A 21,620-nucleotide genomic window follows, 5' to 3' on the forward strand; every position below is an offset into this window, starting at 1 on the left:
TCGCCCAAAGTTACATCACAACCAAGTAGGTCAGACTGGAATTGGGACTCAGGTCTGATTCTGAAGTCTAAGCCTTTCCATATGGATACTAATTTCCGGGCGCCAATGATGGACCAGTCTCTGTACAGGTTGTTTTATCCACTTTTCATTTAATCCACCCCATAAACTATTGAGATAAGCAGCATTACTGCCTCCATTTCAAAAAATAGAAACAGAAGGAAAACTACCAAACTCATTCTATGAGGCCAATATTACCTTGATCCTCAAACCAGGCAAAGACCCCATCAAAAAGGAGAATTACAGACCGATATCCCTGATGAACATGGATGCCAAAATTCTCAACAAGATCCTAGCTAATAGGATCCAACTGTACATTAAAAGGAGTATCCATCATGACCAAGTGGGATTCATACCTGGGATGCAAGGGTGGTTCAACATTCACAAATCAATCAGTGTGATAGATCATATCAACAAGAAAAAAGCCAAGAATCATATGATCCTCTCAATAGATGCAGAAAAAGCATTTGACAAAATACAGCATCCTTTCCTGATTAAAACCCTTCAGAGTGTAGGGATAGAGGGTACATTCCTCAATCTCATAAAAACCATCTATGAAAAGCCTACAGCAAATATCATTCTCAATGGGGAAAAGCTGGAAGCCTTTCCCTTAAGATCAGGAACACGACAAGGATGCCCACTCTCGCCACTATTATTCAACACAGTACTAGAAGTCCTTGCAACAGCAATCAGACAACAAAAAGGGATAAAAGGTATCCAAATTGGCAAAGAAGAAGTCAAACTGTCTCTCTTCGCAGATGACATGATACTGTATATGGAAAACCCAAAAGAATCCACCCCCAAATTACTAGAAGTTATAGAGCAATTCAGTAATGTGGCGGGATACAAAATCGATGCTCAGAAATCAGTTGCATTTCTATACACGAACAATGAGACTGAAGAAAGAGAAATTAGGGAATCCATTTCATTTACAATAGCACCAAAAAGCATATGTTCTCTTGGAATTAACCAGAGATGTAAAGGATCTATATTTTAGAAACTACAAACCATTCTTGAAAGACATTGAAGAAGACACAAAAAGATGGAAAAATATTCCATGCTCATGGATTGGAAGAATTAACATAGTTAAAATGTCCATGCTACCCAGAGCAATCTACACTTTCAATGCTATCCCGATCAAAATACCAATGACATTTTTCAAAGAACTGGAACAAACAGCCCTTAAATTTGTGTGGAACCAGAAAAGGCCACGAATCGCCAAGGAAGTGTTGAAAAGGTCAAACAAATCTGGGGGCATCACAATGCCGGATTTCAAGTTGTACTACAAAGCTGTGATCCATTTTACAGAGGAAATAGGGGCTCAGAGAGGAAAAGCACTTTTCCCGAGGTCCCCATTGGTAGGTGTGAAATTCAGACTTGTAACTTTCTGTCTCTTCCCACTATTTCCCATGGGATGGAAGGAAGGTTTGGCAAGACGGGAATGTTGACACGTTTTGCCACTTTTGATAATTACAGTGTTATTCACTCACAAAAAAAGAAATTGAACAAAATTTGCTTTGGAAAAACTTATATTAGCATTACATTGCTTGTAATATCAGAAATATTTTCATCTCTCTATTTATAGACTTGGAAGACCAAGAATACCCAACCTAAATCATAGTGTCATATTGTAGATACTGTAATCTAGGGTCATATTATATACGCTACATTCTAACACCATATAATAGACACTCAATAAATGCTGAATGAAGTAACGTGAATAATGAACTCCTTGGAGCTCCCCACACCGGTGCTATTTGATATTTCCATGACCTTGCCCTTTCTGGTTCTGTTGCCAGGTTCTGTATGCCCCCACATACACACCTTTGTTACCTGACCAATTTCCCACATCTCTAAATACTCAGCCCAAGTATCTCTTACTCCAGGAAACCTTCCATGAACACCCAGGAAAACCCAAGTGCCTTTCCTCTGTGTTCCCATAGGATGTCCTGCTTTTGTCCTTGTTTCTACCATAATATATTGAAATTTCATGTTCTCCTGTGTCTCCCCCACTAATCCGTAAATTCCTTAAGAATAAGAACTAAATATTTTTCATATTTTTATACAGAAAACAGTGGCACATATAAGTACAGGTAAGTGCTTAATAGATACAATTTTCCTAATCTAAACAGAGGCAACGTGGGCTGGAAACATAAAGAATTTCCAAAGAGGTTTAGGCAAAACTTAAGTTCTCATTCCGGAGGAAACTGAGACCATCTGACAGTAACTCCTTGCATTGGAGACTGACCATCCCCTCTTGCCCTCTGTTGGTACCCTGTAGAATGCAGAATGATAAACCACGTGGACTAAAATTGATCAGACACATGGCAGGTGTTCAATAAATATTTGTTGAGTGAATGAACAAATGTGCGATTATTCCCCATCATTAAGGGAACCCTTAGCATGCGTAGGATGGTGAAATGCGCCACCAACCAAAAATCCTTTTCTATCTATGAACCATGTCACTGAATGTCTTTTAGCACTTGTGCATGTAACCCAAATAAATTCTGAGGGCCCAGGGGGCTCAGGTCGCAACTGGAGTCACATATAGCAAAGCACAACCTAGCAGCCAAAGCAAATGGAAAAGGGAGTGCATTCTGTACTTAGAACATTACCGGGGAGCCACGTCATAAACCTCAGCCAGATTTCTCGCAACACCATTTCCTCTCCTCAGATTGCTCTCACCTCAAAACATCTCCAGATCCTCTGTCTTGCCAGCCTGCTAGAGAACTCTGCCCAACCTCCGTACTACAAAACAATAATTCTTCTCTCTTCCCACTCTGTCTGCTCTTTATTTGTTGCCCTTCTGACTTCTTTTCCCTTCATCTTCCTTTCTGCTTCTAGAAAGAATCCTGCCCTGCCACCTAGAGTCCTGTCTTTCTCTTTCCCCGTTTCTCCATTGTTTTCATCCCGAGGAGCCTGGAGGTGACGGGACTGACAAGGACTCAATTCTCTTGAATGTGATGGTGGAGGAGGGAGGTGACAAAAGCTGGAAACACACATTTAAAAATAAAAAAAATCCCGTCCCTGTGACACACATGCTCTTCCCTCTCCCTGGAATGCCTGATTTTAGTTTGCCCACTCAGTGTTTTATCACCTCAAATGTCCCTCTTCCAGGACGATCCTCTTTACTCCTCGCAGTGTTAGCCACCAGCTGCCAGCCTGGCTTCCATAGCGCCAGGATGGTTCCTCCACCGAAGCATTCTTCACAGTGTCGTGGTAGCGTGGGCACCCGTCTCACCCCCAACCTTGGGAGCCTCTTAAGGAACGGGGCCACCTCCTCTACACCACTGTGTACTCAGAGCCCGGTGCGGTGCCTGGGACAACGTAAGCACTCCGTGAACACTTGTTGAATAAATTAATGGGAAATGCCTGATAGCCCACCTTCAGAGCTTTACTTCTTGACCTGAGGCCGCGAACGTAGTTAATATGTGAATACTCCCATGAAGTAGTATCTTAAAGCTTCATTAACTTGAACCCTAGTGTCAGGAGAAGGAGTGGCCAGGAGGGCACTGAACACCTCAAAAAAAAAAAAAAAAAACGGAATAAATTAGAGAATGATGAAGACCCTGTAGCCAAATTTCCTTTCCTCACAATTTTTGCCTAGACCCCACAGTTTTGGACCTCCTCACTGGTGATGCTTAAGAATTCTGGAGTTCCCAGAACGTTATTAGGTAAAGAAGACCATGTACAAATCACCAACACAGAAGAGGCCAAATCCTCCCACGTGTACCATGATCTGGTCCAAGTGGTAAATACAACCCTGGAATCAGATATGAGTCCAGATCTCCGCAGCCTTAAGCAAGTCTTCTGGTCTTGGTTTTCTCATCTATAAAATGGAGATAATAGTTTACTTAACCTGAGACGGCTGTTGGGCAGAATAAATTAGGCAATGTATGGAACACACGTAGCACCATGTCTGGCACCCAGAAGGACTCAATAAATGTCTCCATTATCATTTTTAAATATGAACTTGACTCCCCAGAGAGCCCCAGCGTCTGTGTCACAGGCAGACCAATAGAGCGTTCCTTGAACAGATGTCTAAGCAACAGCCGATGCTGGCACACGTGACAACTGAAGGGACAGTAAACACAAGAGGGGAGCAGTTCCAGAGGGAAAGTCAAAGAGAGATCTACAGACACAAAGAGACCGGCATTACCTGATTCCTCCCTAATACGCCATACCCCTGCCACGACCAGCTGCTGAGATGAGCCACCTGCTAGGAAATCGTCAGGAGAGAAATGCCACATCACGGTTCCAGAATTTGAGCACGAAATACTACAGACTCAAAGGAAAAACATATGGTACGACAGGGGGGGAAAGCAGTGTCGAATGTCTCCAAGAAGCAGGACTAATCAGATGAAAGAGAAACGGCCACGACCATGAAGCAGTTTGTGAAAGAGCAATCTCCCCGAAATGAAGAAACACTAAATAAACGGCTCCCGGGGTTCCAGGAGCGCTGAAAAGCCCTCACGCAGAAAAAGAGCATCTCTGTACCAAGCATCTGTGGTGCAGTGCACCAAGCCACGCTGGAGTTGGAGGGTGGGCTGGAGAGAAGAGCCATTATCAGCTGGTTCGAACTCCCTATGTTGATTTCCCTTCGCCCTCCAAACTGCTGGGTGGGCGTAACCCTCCTCGGTGGAGGGAAGAGGGCAAGAAAAACAGTCAAGGTACCAAGTGGTCCTAAGAGATAACAGCTTATATTGACCGCATGTTTTTATTTTCTATATCTTGACGCTTTGGCCTATGGGGCCTTGCTGACCTGGCGGGACTGCCCCTCCCAAAGTTAGCTCATTCCTGGAGATAGAAGACAACTGGGAGTGTACCTTTCCTATGCCAACCGACCAACCCCGAGCCCACAGCACCAACTGCCTTCTTCGTAGGGCTGTCCTATTCCAGGTTACTATCCCCATCACCCAGATCACCCCAGGGCCACCCACCAGACAACCAGGAACAGCCCTTACATTACACCCCGGAGCCTGCTAAAATTATTCCCACTACCCAATCCTAAACCTGCTTACCGTGCCTCACCCTTTCCTTCCTGAGGAACCCCCCAGGAAACCCTCCAGCTCATGTTTCCTCCTCATTCCCTCTGCCTCTGCACCAACCTTGGTGCTTGCCTGGGTGGCTCCCCATGGTGTGGCGTTGTCCTTCTCTTGGGTCCTGTGAGCATAACAAACTAGCTTTTCAGTGGCAGCCAACTCCTGATCTCTCGACCTTGCTGAACTTAGATATTAACAAAACCTACATCTAAAAACGCAGCCCAAGCCATCTTCCCCAAGAGATCTTCCAGGCACAAGTAGCCACCAAGTAAAACCAGCAGAGACGAGGGAACTTGACAACACGTTAGCTGGCTTGCACTGATCATGACCTTGGAGAGTTTCCTCTTGCCGACAGTCCAAGTCTATCTGCTTGAACCCTTCTTTGTCCTTTGGGTCATCCCCAATCCCTCTAGTGATGAGTTCTCTGAGAGGTGATATCTGAGCACAGGTGTGAAAAGAAGTGAGGGAGTCAGTCACATGTAGGTGCCAGGAGAAAGCGTTCCAGGTGAAGGGCACAGCAAGTGCAAATGCCCTGAGAATGGGAACATACGTCTGCCTGTCTCCTTATCAGAGGCATGACCTAGCATGACAGTTTTGAGGTTCATGATGATAAGTAAAAGAAGCCAGACACAAAGGGCCACATACTGAATGATTCCATTTATATGAAACATCCAGAATCAGCAAACCCATGGAAATGAAGAGCAGACTAATGGTCGCCAGGGCCTGGGGTGGGGGGAGACAGGGTGCAAGGTTTCCTTTTGGGGTGATGAAAATGGCTTGGAGCTAGACAGAGGTGGTGTTTGCACAACTTCGCGAATGTTCTAAATGCCATAGCATGGCAAACTTTAAAATGATTAACGTTAATTTTATGTTATATGAATTTTACCTCAATTTTTTTTATAAAAAGAAGCCACTTCTTTGTTTCTTCACACCCTGCTCTCCTAATTAGACTTCCCACCCTTCAAGGGAGTCTTTTTTTTTTTTTTTAAACTGGGCTCCATGCCCAGCTTGGAGCCTAATGTGGGGCTTGAACTCACAACCCTTAAGATCAAGACCTGAGCTGAGATCAAGAGTCAGATGCTCAACCGACTGAGCCACCCAGACACCTCAGGAATCTGTCTTTTTCTAGCCTTGGTGCTTTTTATTTGTTTGTTGCCTCCTTCCATTACCATGTTCCAGCCGTGTTCAAATGGGAGTAGCTTTCATAAGTAGAAACTCACCAGAAGACCAAGCCAAACAATTGAGTTGCAAGGCTTTCCACAAAGAAGAGCCAGTATTCAAGGAGAATAGCAGGTCCCCCTAGGGACGGGGGGAAGGATGTCTTGAGTGTGGCAGCCACCCTAACTAAAAAGACAATAAATCCGCCATTTCATCCATGCCCTAACTCTGTTTCTCCCTTCTGCCCCCGGAGGGAAAGCTCATTATTAATAGACTCAGACCAACCACCTCATGCCCACCTTTCTGCTTCTTCCAATATTTCTCTAACTCCGGCCTCTTATCTGGACCTTTGATTGGCACAGTCTCTTTCCTGCTTTCCACTCTTCCCCACCTAAGATCCTTCATGCTTGGGTCAGAAGAATTTTTAACAGAACATTTTATCATGTTAGTGCCCTGCTCTGAAACATCAGATGACTCCCCATTACTAAATCAATAAAGTTTAAATGCAAATGGGAGATGCTGTTGCAAGATGACACCAACCCCATCTTTCCGGCTCCAGCCTTATTCCTAACGGACCAAGTGCTGTCACTAAGCATTCTTTCAAGTTTCCTCCTTCTGCAGGAAATAGATGTCCATTCTCTTCTTTCCTGACTGTAAAGCCTCTCTCATCCTTCCCCAAGTAGGAGACACCTTTGCTGACTCTCATGCTCAGAGGTAGCCTCCGTCTTATACCTGCAATAGCATTGGTCAGGCTGATGTGTTCATGGTAAGAACATCTCATGCAGACTGGGAATGCCTTGAAAGTGGAGACTTTGCCTCAACTAGCTCAGTGTCCACAGTCTCTAACAATGACTGGCCCACGTGCACCAAGACATTAGTTTGTTAAAGTCAAGTGGTTTGAAAAGTCTCAAGGACATCACGAGGATGTTTAGCAGTGTGTCCTGAACTTCCTGAGCCCTTTTGCTTCCATCAGAATGAGATCTGTGGCAGAGACCTTGGAAATTAATTACTAGGACATTTCTGTGCTCAGACATGGGTGTCCAGGTACTTCCGTGACACTCCCACAAAATGGCACCCTCAGACCACATCTCCTTTCTGAACTCATTAATATTTGACTTCTCTGGCCCTTAGATATCTCAGATATTTTAATTACAGAATCCTATTACATGCTCAGGGATTTTAAAAGAAACAGACGCAATTTTCATAAAAGTTTTATGAATCTGACTCAATATGTGAATACATTTCAATCCAATAAGTATTAATAATAATTAAAATTTATGGCACACTTACTTGGTGCCAAGAATTATCTCATTTAATCCTGACTACAGTCTTAATGAGGTTCAGAGAAGCTAAGTATTTGCCCAAGGTCACACAGAGTCTTAACTGACACCCTTTGCCAATTTCCAAAGTTGTCTGTCGCAACATTTTTCTATTAGTAGCTACTAGTTACGGAGCCCTTACTACATTCAAGATGGTATGCCTGTTCTCAGAAATACCAGGAAATCAATGCTACCCTCCCTCCCCAACAACTGATCTTGCTCCTTGGATCAAATAACACAAAGTCTATATTCTACCCCGATTCCCAGAGCTGCCCAATGGGATTAGGGCCAAGGGACCCACCTGGATAATATACCTTTTACTGGCTTCTCTTCCGTTGAATGATGCTCTCACTCTTCAATGGTGCCTAAAGGCCAGAGAGTAAATATTTTCAGCTTTGTGAGCCAGGCTGTCTGTATCACAGATATTCAACTCCACCCTTGTAGGAAAATACCAGAGACAATATGTAAAAGAATGAGCATGGGTGTGTTTTTATAAAACTTTATTTGTAGACACTGAAATTTGAATTTCATATAACTTCGCTGGATTGTGAAATATTGTTTTTCTTTTGATTTTTTTCAACCACTTAAAAAATGCAAAATCCATTCTTAGCTGGTAGGCAGTAGTTTGCCAACCCCTGCTTTATAATATTCTCCTCTAATCCTGCCGTTAACCATATGAGACAAGAACCATCATTGTTCCCAGCTTCCAGATGAGGAAAACTGAAGTTTAAGAAGATTAAGTGGCAGGGTGCCTGGGTGGCTCAGTCAGTTAAGCAGCCGGGGTCCCGGGATCATTTCACCCCATGTCAGGCTCCTTGCTCAGCGGGGAGCCTGCTTCTCCCTCTCCCTCTGCCTGCCGCTCGCCCTGCTTGTTCTCTCTCTCTCTGTCAAATAAATAAATAAAATCTTCAAAAAAAAAAAAAAGATTAAGTGGCTTTAAGATAACACAATCTGGGGGGCCCCTGGGTGGCACTGTCAGTTACGCGTCTGACTCTTGATTTCAGCTCAAGTCATGATCGCAGGTTTATGAGACTGAGCCCCAAGTCGGGCTCTGTGCTCAGCGGGAAATCTGCTTGTCCCTCTCCCTACTCCTCCTCCCCACCCGCCATCCCGCACTTCTCTCTTTCTCTAAAATAAATAAATTTTTAAAAATCTTTTAAAAAAACTTTTTTTAAAGTTAACGCAATTTGGGTAAATTCTGACCAGTAACTATGGTCCTCTGAAATGCTGGTTCAAAAGGTCTTAATGCCCAGTTACTTTGGAGAATAAAGGGATGGCTTCCCTGTTGGTTCTTGATTTGATACCTTCCTTTCTGCACACCTCGGCTCTGACAGAGGAGCGTGGAGCCTCTATACAATAGTGGCAGCCGCTGCACCCAGATGCCAGCCGAAAACGGCTTCTAGAACACTCCTGAGAAACAGCTGCTCATCCTTACTTTGCTAAGAAACCACGCAGTGTCACAGCAGGACAGGAGAGCTTAAGAAGATGCGAGGGTTGGCCGAGTGACTCCCTGGAGACAGGACAGCTGGAGCAAGCCTCCGTTCTGTTAGCATGAGACCAACCTGCATTTCTCTATAGTGTTTGCGTATATATATATAGATACACCTGCAGGTGCGGTTAAGAACACGGTACATCACACACCCGGCGCCAAGCAGAGCTTACTTACCATGTGCCGGGCGTTGGTCTAAGACTTTACATACAATAGTTCATTTAATTCTTGCAGCAATCCTATGAGGTAGGTGTGTCGGCAACCCCATTTTACAGATAAGGAATCTGGGTGGTCAAGTAACTTGCCCAAGGTCACACAGCAGTGAGTGGCAGAGCTGGGCTTTGAACCCAGGTGGACTGACTCTAGAATCCATGCTCTTAAGCCAGGGCTTGGCAGACATTTTCTGTCAGAGGACAGATAGTGAATGTTTTAGGTTTTGCAGGATACAGATGATCTCCATCACAAATGATTTATTATTATTATTATTTTAGAACCCTTTAAAAATATAAAAAAATTCTTATCAAGGACCATTCAAGAAGAGCCTTCTCTAAACCTTTATCCTATGGTGCGGCAGTGTGAAAAACAGGCCCCAGGGGCGCCTGGGTGGCACAGCGGTTAAGCGTCTGCCTTCTTCGGCTCAGGGCGTGATCCCGGCGTTATGGGATCGAGCCCCGCATCAGGCTCCTCCGCTATGAGCCTGCTTCTTCCTCTCCCACTCCCTCTGCTTGTGTTCCCTCTCTCACTGGCTATCTCTATCTCTGTCGAATAAATAAATTAAAAAAAGAAAAGAAAAGAAAAACAGGCCCCAATTCTGGCCATTGAGACATAATGGAACTCTGCTGCAAGGATTTCTAGGACCTGGGTAGGCTTTAACTTTCTTGGCAAAAAGTCAAATGCATCAGACATGACCTTTCCTTCTATTACCCAGGTTTGGATAAAGAAAGGATGACTGGAGAAGCAGCAGCCACTCTGTGACCATGAGGGAAAGATCAAGAGAAGTCCAGAGACACCAGCCACAACAATGTTTAAACCATGGAACCACTGCCAGCCACTGACTAGATTTGGAATTCTCATTACGGAGAAAACCGGTGTGGATGGGTATCATGAAATGCAAAAGAACGCAGTTCCACAGAGTGAATATGGTGGGGCACAGCCCTAAAGATGTTTCCCTATGAAAGGATAATACACATAAGAGTGGGACATGCTGTATTCTCAGTTGCCATCCTGCAACATACAATGTACTAAGAGCTCCTGAATTTTGCATGGTATGGGGAGAGACTGCCTCTCCTTGCACAGAGGTCCAAGTACAGAGTCCAGGAGAAGGGACTTAATTCGTCGAAGGGGACGGCATATTGCGATTATTCCAGTTTGATTCAGGTGATCACTCTCTGAGGCCATGGGAGCAGGGTGACTCTGCTACACAGCTTCTCCTGCTATCATGTGGCTAAGGAAGGGACAATTCCTAGCAAGGGATGCTGGGTATCCCAGACTGTAGTGTGTCCCAGTATAAGTTCCCTAAGGTGGGGAAATCACTGTGGGGAAGATCATAGGGCATTAAAGGCCCTGAAAAGTCCTGCAGTAAAGATACCAATATAATTCTGCTTAATTGAATGTTTCTCAAACTCGTAGGATCATGACCTTTTCCTTTCATTAAAAAAAAAAAATTAAAATCTGGCTTAACATCCCATAACATCAAACTATGGATTTTGCATTTTTCAAAATTCACTTTGAGAAACTAACCTACAAAAAAACCAGCTGCTTTTTTGTTTTTTTCAAAGAGAGAGAGAGAGATGGTGAGCATGAGTGGTGCAGAGGGGCAGAGAAGGAAGGAGAGAGAGAATCTTAAGCAGGCCCCATGCCCAGCACCGAGCCAACGTGGGACTCAATCTCATGACCCTGAGGTCACGACCTGAGCCGAAATCAAGAGTGGGACTATAACCAACTGTGCCACCCAGGCATGTAACAGATAGGGATATTTAATGTCACTTTTTCCCCCACAAAGAGATGTTATTAAATCAACACTTTGTTGACAATAGTTTGTCTTGCAATCAACAGCACCCAGGAATTAAGAAATATGGTAACACACGATCTCGGTAATCCCACCTCTGGGTGTATATATATCCAAAGAAAATGAAATCACTATCTCTAAGACCTATCCGCAACCCCATGTTTATTGCAGCTTTATTTACAATAGACAAGACGTGGAAACAACCCAAGTGCCCACTGATGGATGAACAGATGAAGAAAAGGCATATATGTTGGGGGGGGGGGGGGATAGAATATTATTCATCTGTAAAAAATCAAGGAAATCCTGCCATTTATAACAACACGGATGAAATGAGGGCATTATGCTGAGTGAAGTATGTCAGACAAAGACAAATACTGTATGATCTTACTTATATGTGGAATCTAAGAGAAACTGAACTCATAGAAACAAAGAGTAGATTGGGGGTTGCCAGCAGCTGGAGGGCAGGAGAAACGGGGAGATGTTGGTCAAGGGTACAAATTTTCAGTTATAAGATGAATGTTCTGGAGATGTAATGTACAGCATGCTAACTGTAGTTGAACAGTACTGTAATATGTAACCTTTTCCCACTAAAAGAATAAAGGAGAAATGAGCTAAAACTAAGGAAGACCTTCCTTGGCTTCCAGGGGTTAAATTTCTGAGTTTTCTTGGTCGAAAGCTCTCAGGCGTCTCTCCTAAAGAAACCAGCCCAGCTTATAACACTCTTGTCAACGCCATGGCTTTCTCCCCACACACCCAACTACTTCACCTATATTCCCTGCAACACGAAAGAATATACAGAGCCATCATTAACTCATAGTTACATTCTCAGGAGATAGTAGCTATCTATTGCTAAAAACTAATGCTGCAAACTGCCCCAAGACTCAGTGTTTTGAAACAACAGCTATTTTAGCTCACAAATCCACTTGGCTTCAGGGTTCTTCTGGTCTCAGCTAGACGTCAGCTGGGATAACTGGCAGCTTGAGTTCTGCTCCATGCATCTGTCTCTCACGCTCCCCCTGGGACCAGTGGGCTAGCCTGGGAATGCCTTTCTCAGGGCAGTGACAAAGCATTTCCCTGCCTCTACTTGTGTGACATTTGCTACCATCTCATTGGCCAAATCAAGGCACATGGCTGTCCAGAGTCAGAGTGGGAGGGATCTGCAAAGTCACATGACACAGTTCTCAGGAGAAGTAAAGAATCAGTACCATTTTTACCTCCAAGGAAACTGGCATAAAGATGGTAATAAGAAGAGTCTTGGGTGTAATTAGTTGGTATTGGGCAATAGAAAGTAGATTTTAGCTGCCCAATTAGTTACATTTTCTTTACTTTTCCTTAAGTGGTTTTGTTTAGAAGGAAGACGGAAATAGAAGCCTCCCGTGGATTTGGAATGTCAAGTAAGAAAACTCCGGATACCCAAGGACTTGAAGGAAGGTTAGAAGACTTTTCTATCGAATAAAGAAAATCACAGTGTCCGCTCCACCCCAAAGAGACGAGCTCCCTCCCAGGGGGTGTCTCCTGCCTAAGGAACTGGCATTAAGGGTTTGCTCCACACTGGAGAAATCCTCAAGGTGACCCCATGCAGGGACGTCAGGCTTCTGGGAGAGAGAGGGAGCGTTCCACTGAGGCATGCTGCAGGAGAGGAAGCCATTCACTTTCGCAAATGGCTAGAAAACTGAGAGCCGAACCTAAAATTAGGAAATTAAAGAAGAGAATTCAGGCAGAATCATTTCCATCAAAAGCAGCAAGCATATGGGCCCCACTGTCAAGCGCAGACCATCAAACTGAAAAGTGTAAATGAATCAGGGAGATTAGACAGATAAATTGGAAAAGAAGGAAAGTGTCTTTTGAAAGCCCAAATCAGGGATCTGATTTGTCACCGGCAGGAAAGCTGCCCTCCACTTCCGTCCAGCCCTTTGAGACCACCGCCTGCCTTAGAACTTTTGGTGTTGCCCCTGGAAAACTTTCTACAAAGAAAAAAATAAATAAAAGTCCCCCAGGATATTACTCAATAGAAGGCTCTTTTTGAAAGTGTCCATAACAGCCTGTTGTGTGTTTTAATGAGTTGAAATGTGTGCCTCCATTGGCTGGGGTTTTAAAGAGAGCCTCTTCCTGCCTGCTTCCTCTGGCTTCCACCAGTTCCTGTTTGATTCTGCATATTCATAAAATGCTCGGCAGGACACATCGCAGTTCAAAGGCGCTTTCAGCTTGGAGGACTTCAATAAGCCTGTTCCTCGCCACTCAGCAGTTAATTCCCTGAGCTCCTAAGACACTCCTACTGGGCATTTTGAGCAGTGAGTTGGCAGAGCGAGGTGCAGATTTCAAAGGCAGGTAACAACCTTCGCGGGGATCTGGAGGAGAGGAGTCGGCCAGATGGGATCTGCCCACTCCTGATTAGCAGGAGGATGATAAGCCTTCCCCCATCACAGGTTGCAAATACTTTTTATTTTCCTTTCCTTCTCCTTGGGAATTTCTATTAAGCATGAAGGCGTTGTAAAATCCACAAAAGAAAAGAGGAATAAGGAAAACTGCCTGCCAGTAATTTATCAAGACAGCTTCCTTCCTTCGTAGCTCTTGACATCATGCACTTCCCTCCACCTGTGTTGTCGCCATCTTAGTTCAAGGCCACCTTGACTTTCCATCTGGTTTGGAGGAATGACCTCCTCACTGATCTCCCTGCCTCCACCATGGCCCTGTGTCCTTTCCACCTTCTGACCAGAAAAATATTTCTAGGCCACAACACGTGTTGGGCATCTACCGTGTAACAGGTGAGATGCTAGGTTCTGGAGATAGAATGGTGGGCAAAGCCAAGCCCCCAGCTTCACCAGGCACAGTCTAGTGAGGAGATTAGTTTTGTCACCTAACCACACAAATAAGTATGAAGCTGCCAGTCACGGTACAGGGTTGGATGGAGGTTGAGGCCATGTAGGAACATATAACAGAAGGGGGTGGGAGATCAGGAAAGGCTGCCCCGAGGAGGTGATGGTTGAGAGCCAACTGGAAGACCTTCAGGGGTTAATGAGATGCGGGCACCTGGGTGGCTCTGTCAGTTAGCCAACTGCCTTCAGCTCAGGTCATGATCCCAGGGTGTTGGGATCGAGTCCTGCATCAGGCTCCCTGCTAAGCAAGGATTCTACTTCTCCCTCTACCCTTCCCCCCTGCTTGTGATCTCTCTCTCTCTCTCAAATAAATAAATAAAATCTTAAAAAAAAAAAGTCGTTAATGAGATGCAGGATGGGTTTGAGAGAGGAGAAAAAGAACATTGTAGCAAAGGGGACAAGTTTGAACCAAAGTCCTGTGGCGGGAGGGAGCATGGCAAACTATGAGGATCCAAACCTGTCCATCTCCTGTTCCACTTGATCTTTAGAAAGAGACAAAGATCCCTACTCTGCCTCAAAGCCTTGCATGACCTAGTGCCTGACCGCCCCATCTCCTTCCATTTCTCTTCCACCTCTCACACTTCTACCTTCCAGCTGATAGCCAAACCCGTCCCCCACACTTTCTGTGGGACTCCTTATGGGGCTGGGAAGGAACCTCATTTGTAGAGTGTCTAGTCAAACATCATGGTAGATATTTACACACACACACACACACACACACACACACACGATGCCATAATCACATCTCCTAAGAGGTAGAAGGGGAAAGGAAGTTGAAGCTTGGTGTGGATAAGCGATGAGACAAAGATCACATGCAGCGGGAGGGAGGGCTGGGATTCACACCCCAGGGTTCTGACACCAGAACACTAACTAACATGTTATACCATTTCCCTCCAACACAGTGGAACTCATGAAGAAGAGATTGGGCGAGGTCTTGGGTAGGGCATCAGGGAGGCCCCATATGGTTCTTCTCTTGGGCCAGGTCCATGTGATTGGTAGGAGCAGTGTTCAAAAGAACCCTGGAGCCACATCCAGGCTTCCAAGACAGCCTGTTGGGGTTGATTAGCAATGTCTGCCATGAGTGCAGGACAAGGAAGGGGCCACACGCACGCTAGGTATCTTTCATCCCTGGGCCAGCTGGATGTAGACTCTGGAGTTCTCCCTCCAGTCCAAACTTGGGAAGTATGGACCAGCTGAAGTTCCTTCTAGAGGCTGCTATTCCAGAGATCCCAACTCAAGGACAGATAACGTCAGAGCTGCTGCTTAAACCCAGGTGACCCGAGTCTCCCCTCCACCCCCCACCCCTCCACATTTCTTCCCACCAGGCTTTTCCTCCCAGGACCCCTCACAGCCCCACCTTGTAAGAGAATCAAACCCACCCTCCCCATCATGCTAGTTGGCTTCATCTTCATGTCGACACCCACAAAACTCAAACACAGAAAAGTGAGAACTTGATGATCTCAGACTTCATGACCAGCCTTCAACCACCTGAAAGCCTCCCATTTTCAAAGACCTTTCCCAAAGCCCCTACAGAAACTTCATTTGCACTTGAAAATCCTGGCCTTGTGTCTCCTGTCACTTTATTACAATAACCCCTATGGGGCTGGCGGGAGCCGGAGCTGTGCCCAAAGCTGCTGGAAGAGTGCCACCAATTTTGACCACACCATCTGCGTCAAAAAGAGCAGATCCAGGGGCGCCTGGGTGGCTCAGTCATTAAGCATCTGCCTTCGGCACAGGGCGTGATCCCAGAGTCCTGGGATCGAGCCCCGCATCAGGCTCCTCCTCTGGGAGCCTGCTTCTTCCTCTCCCACTCCCCCTGCTTATGTTCCCTCTCTCGCTGGCTGTCTCTCAAATAAATAAATAAAGTCTTTAATTAAAAAAAAAAAAAACAGATACAAGTGGTGGCTCCTTTTCAACACACTGTGCTCCCCGAGCTTGGAGCTTTCTTAAGGAAACATAAATCTGCATGCCCCTTTCATCCCCTGCCTCGCCTCCGCTCCGATGCTCGTGAGAAGAACACGTCTGGTGACTAGAAGCGCATTCAGCTGTGTCTGCCGTTTTTTTTAAAGGCAGCCTTTCAAACCCTCTCTCTGGGTCTAATTATCTTTTATAGGAAAACTAATACTTTTCCTCGTTTCTCTGTATTTTTCAGGTTTCGTATCCATCTCCCTCTCTGTGATAACCTCGCCGCATGACAGAACACAAGGAGGACGGGGACTGCACGGGGCCCCAGGGTGCTTTCTGCGGTGGAGACAGAAGGAAACGGTAGGGTCCTTACTGGGAGCTTTCACTTAGATCTGGTCTGGCTCATTTGCATTTTCTTGTGCCGGTTCTTCCATTTTAAGGATGACTCTACATTAACTAGAAAGCGAAGTTTGCTTTCTCTGCTTTGTTTCGAGAGGCTGTTGGAATAGGGGTTTAGAGCACAGACTTTGGAGTCAAATTTCCCAGGCTTGAATCCTGGCTGCAGCCCTTATTAACGGAGAGACTGCAAGTCACACACCCTTGCTGGCCTCAGTGTCCTCATCTGTAGTATGGGATTAATAGTCGTAGCTTCCTTGCAGTTTCGGGATGGTTTCAGGATGCAATTTCAGCTAATATTTGTGCTGAGAACAGGGCTGGAACATAGTTAGCCACGCATAGGTGTTTGCTAAATAAAGTTAATATTTTGGTCAAAAAAATCTCTGCCCTAACCCCTCTCTTCTATTCCAACGAACAGCTGACTATGTCTCCGAATGGTATGTGGATTAGTGAGGACAGACAGACACTAGAAAGGCAGCTGCCACGGATTCTGCAAAGGAAATGGAAGTTCTTGCTCCATTGTAGCTAAAGGATGAGGTCTCAGGAAATGTTCCCCTCCCCGCACCATGTCAAAAAACTTTTAACTAGTTGCCGGTATTCTTAAAGGGGTTGTTTCAAATGAAAATATAACTTATGGCTTGTCTTGAAAAAGATTAGAAGGTCCACCTGACACAGCAGCCATCCGATGGATGGGACAGACAGGGCTCAGTAGCACCCCCTCGGCCTGCCCGACTCATGGGCCATACCTGCCAGGCCCCGGGAGAGATTTGAGGTTATCACCCCCTACCCTAGGTCCTCAGTGTGACTCTACAGGAAGGAGGCACCCAACATTCAGATGCATGCAAATGGATTTGAGCAGAGTACCTCTTCTTTCTGGCCTGGGCATCTGGCCAAATGTCGCACCCCCCACCCCCGCCCCGGCAGGGATGGGGAAATGAGGGGGTGTGCCCCACTCATCAGGCAGTCTGCTTCTCCCTTTCTCTCTGCCCCTCACCCTGCTCATGCCCTCTCCCTCAGATAAAATAAAATCTTTTCTTAAAAAGTCAATTCCCTTTGTAGCTTCATCAAAATGGGTTTCTAAAATGCCTTTCTTGGGGCACCTTGGTGGCTCTGTTGGTTAAGAGTTTGACTCTTGATTTCAGCTTAGGTCATAATTTCTGGTCCTGATATCGAGCCCTGCATCAGGCTCTGTGCTGAACAGGGAGTCTGCTTGAAATTCTCCCCCTCTCTCTCTCTCCCCGCCCCCGCTCTTCCCCAAAGCATGTACTGTCTCCCTCTCTCTCTCTCTTTCTCTCTCAAATAAATAAATAAATCTTTCAAAAAATATATAAAATTAAATGCTTTTCTCGACAAGTTATAGCAGCTATGGAGAAGGAACTTGAGTATTACTAGAAAAAAAAATGACAATAATATGGCGGTTTCAGGCACCCTAGCTGGACATTTTCAAGAACTAGAAGTTCCAAGGATGTGCTGTTATTCACTCAGAAAACAGTACTAAGCCCTACACAGAGTTATCACCAAGGACTACACAAGCCACTTTGGCAAGGGCTGCCCTGAGCCATGTCTGTACAGAAATTGTCCTGGTGCCCTCCACAGAGAAGACGCTCAGAAATAAAAGTCAAATGGAAATGAGCGCTTGGGTCCATATTAGTATGAGCTAATATTGAGCTATAAAAAAATAATTAAAATCTGTCCCTGCGTTCCTATCCATTATTGCTTATCTGATTGCCACTGGAATCTGCAAGAGGAGTCTGGCCTTAAAAAGCTCTTATCTCGTGAAGGTATTTGTAATAGAAAAGTGAATGATGGGAACCAGGAGGCAAAAGGGGAGACAGTCAAATTTAGTCAAAACCAAAGGATATTCTTTATGACACTAGAGTTACGAGTATCCCTTGATACATTTAATGAATCCTGGTGGCCGGTTCAAGACCGCAGAGAGGTTAAAAACGACAAGAGGCAGGGGGCCAAGGAAAGTTATGGCAGTGATTCCTATGAGAGATGATGAAGTGTGAACGAAGAAGCCAGTGGCAGGGAGAAGAGCCGTCAGGTGGGGGATGCCAATAGGAAAGTCCCACTGAGTAGACTCAACAGGAGGTGACCGTGGGAATGCAGGGAGAGTGAGCAGCTGAACAAGCCTGTAGGGGACAGTATCCTCATTAGCACAATTGTTTAGCCATTAGATCTGCAGCCAGATGTGGTCTTGGGGGTGTACTGCTGCCCCCCATCATGTCAGCGCAGCCTGCAAGCATCAGCTGGCTGAGCCACAGCCCTGGTTTCTTAGCAACTGTGGCTTCAGCACCGCCCCACCAGGCCATTTGTAGATCCCAGTGGGTTTCACTGTTTGCCGAAGACCAGCCTGCAGAAGAGGGTATTTCACTTCGCGGGGGAAAGCAGATGGCCAGCCCTCAGAAGTGGGTGCTGACATCATCGAGCTCCACCCTCCTCCAGGATCCTCGTTACTTGAAAATACCAACCATTTGGGAGATGGAAAAACTGCGTCGTGACAGGGCTTAGTCGGGGGTCTCCCAAAGGAGATCATTAAATGAGCAGCCTCCTTGTCTGCCGCAGTCACTTTACTCCTTCCCATCCCTAACCAAATCCCATCAAACCTTAACGTGCCACCCTTTCCCTGAGGGAGCATGAGGGAACCAAGCTGCAAAATGGTGGGGCAGGAGGGCAAGCCCCAGTTGGGAGACCCTGAAGACATCAGGGAGGTCAGGAAACCCCTCGGAGCCCTAGTTTCTAAGTTTCCCCGTTTCTGAAATGGGTCTAAATAATTCCCATTGCTGAAAACGGGTCTATATAATTCACGTGTCCCATGGCTTATTGGAAGGATGACATAAGTCAGTGGGCCCATGAGACACACTGAAGAGAGTTCCAGTGGTTCCACCATCACCAGCCCTCAGGTGTTCCTCCAGCCTCCAGCATGCTGGGTCACCCTTCTCAACAATATTGACAGAGAACAGCTCAGACCCTCATCCCACCTTCTGTGTTGAACGGCCACCCCCAGTCATTGTGAGGATGCCCTGGAGCAGGGACTAGGCTCACCCTGTCACTTCCTGTGAAGTGTTCCTGCTTCTTCTGTAGGATGGACAGATTCTGAAAATCTCCCAGCACGTTGGACGTTAGATGTCATTGCCTGATAAATATGGACCACTCCTCATCCCGGGATATTCCTCTCTGAACTCATCATCCTGAGGTCCTGGTTGCCACCATCCATCTCCCCAGGCTTCTCCTCCCTAGGACCTCTGCTCATCTCCCTTCTGCTCTTTTCCTGGACCCCTCACCCTCTTTCTCTATGGGCTGCTAGAAACACAAGACCATGCTGCCATGCCCTTGACGATAAGGTGTCAAAAACTCCAGCCCTCTCTCATTTCCCCATCATTTACCCAGGCTCTGCAAGGGGGTGGGGGTCACATGAGAACCAAAATGTCCATCAAGGCATTTTTCTAAACAATAGAACCTTCCAATCCGTGAGATTAATTACACCATTTCTCTAGAAAGCAGAAAATCTACAGCTAGCTTTTGTTTAAGATAACAATAAAGTTCCTTGCAGCTCTGCTGCATTGATGCCAAAGCATTTTGCAAGATCTCTCCCTTGGCATTGTCTCCTGCGGCAGTTAAGCACCATGCTCGCCTAGAGTCACGTTCTAGCGGAACAGCAGAGCACCGAGATAGAGACATTTGCTAGGGTACATCCCTTCTTGGTCACGTGGGGAAGCTGGGGCTCAGAGAGGGGATATGACTTGCTCCGAGTGGCTCGGCAATTTTGTGGCCGAGCCAGGGCCGGACCCTGACCTGTGACGGCCAGCTCAGTGTCCCCACGATTTCTCTTGTGATTTCCACACCGGAGTGTACATCGGAAGTGCCTGGGGCAGGCCCATCACCAGCGATGCGGCAAATAAGAGAAACTCCAACTCAATAAAAGAGTTTATTATCTCATATCGCAGAAGTCTGCGGAGAGGTCAGGCCTCAGGGCAGGCTGACTCAGCCGCTCAGGGGTGTCCTCAAGAACCCAGGGTCTGTCCGTCTCTTCTCTCTGCTCCTTCGGCATCAGCTTTACACCCTCCGAGTCAACAGCAGCCAGAGGACAAAGGGATGGGCTTTCTTCTCCTGCCTTTTCTTAGGAAAGAGGAAACCTCCCCAGAGATTTCAACAGGCTTCCCTTTACTTCTCACTGGACCAAATTAGGTCCAAGGCCCCTTCCTGAAGCAATCACAAGCAGCAAAATGCCAGTTCCTTGAGAGCAGTCAAATTACACCAGATTAATTTTCCCAGCGTTTTCAGATGACACGGGGGAGGGGCATCCACCGGAATCACACAGTCTGAATTCTGTTAGGAAAGAAAACAGGTGGAAGCAGAGCCGAGATGGATGCTGGATAAACAGCCGGAAGGGTCCACTTCTGAGGGCCTAGGGTCGGACCCAAAAATGGGCCTTCTGGAAGCTCCCAGATGATTCTCAAGTATGTGGCTCATGAACCACACTCGGAATCACGGCCCGCACCGTGCTGCATGTAACATTCACATTCACCCCTTCACCCCAAGCTAGAGATAGAAATTCCAGGAGCCTCCACAGGCTGATGAGGGAATATTTGAAGTCCCAAAACTTATAGGTTATACAGCTCATGTCAAACCACCTCGCGGGCATTTCTGTTGCTCAGGATGACCTTTTCTCCCAGTTTCCTTCTCATAATCCCAGCTCTACGGACAGCTACAAATCTGTTTCCCACTCCTCACGTAAAACCACAAGTAATCACAAAAAAAAAAAAAAAAAAAGAAAGAAAAGAAAAAAGGAGTGATCACAAAGCTTTGCTGGCATTCCCAAGTTCTGCCTCCCACCGTGTAAATTTCTTCAGTTACTATCTTGGCCACATGAAAAGGAAGACGCTGAATGACATGATTTTCTGCACGGAAGCAACCGCCTGTTTCCTGAATTACAGCAAAAGTCCTTTTGGTCCCCAGGGGCTAGAGGGAAGAAATGCCCCTCAGGACAATGTCAGGGTTCAGTCAGTTGTATCAGACCCCCAAGCACCTCCCTAGTCTGGGTCACAGAACCCCACTGTCATCACAGTTACCTCTGTGTTTTGGACTTACCTATTCATTTGTTTGTCTAGATTTAGGGCTCAGTGAGGGTAAGCACCATGACTTTTGGCCCTCCTGGCCTTTATAACAACTTTGCCCTCTTCCCAGGGTGCTCTCCCCTGAACCCGCTCCTCATGGTCCCTCCTCCTGGCCATTTCCAAAACACCTTAGCTCACTTATTTGGAGTTGACTTCCTCCAGGAAGCCCTCCGAGACCTCCAAATGCTAGTGAGCCTTTTTGGTTCTTCCAATATATCTTGTACTTGTACTGAAAACTTACCTCACCATG

This window comes from Ursus arctos, unplaced genomic scaffold (assembly GCF_023065955.2).
Source record: "Ursus arctos isolate Adak ecotype North America unplaced genomic scaffold, UrsArc2.0 scaffold_2, whole genome shotgun sequence".
Classification (NCBI taxonomy): Eukaryota; Metazoa; Chordata; class Mammalia; order Carnivora; family Ursidae; genus Ursus; species Ursus arctos.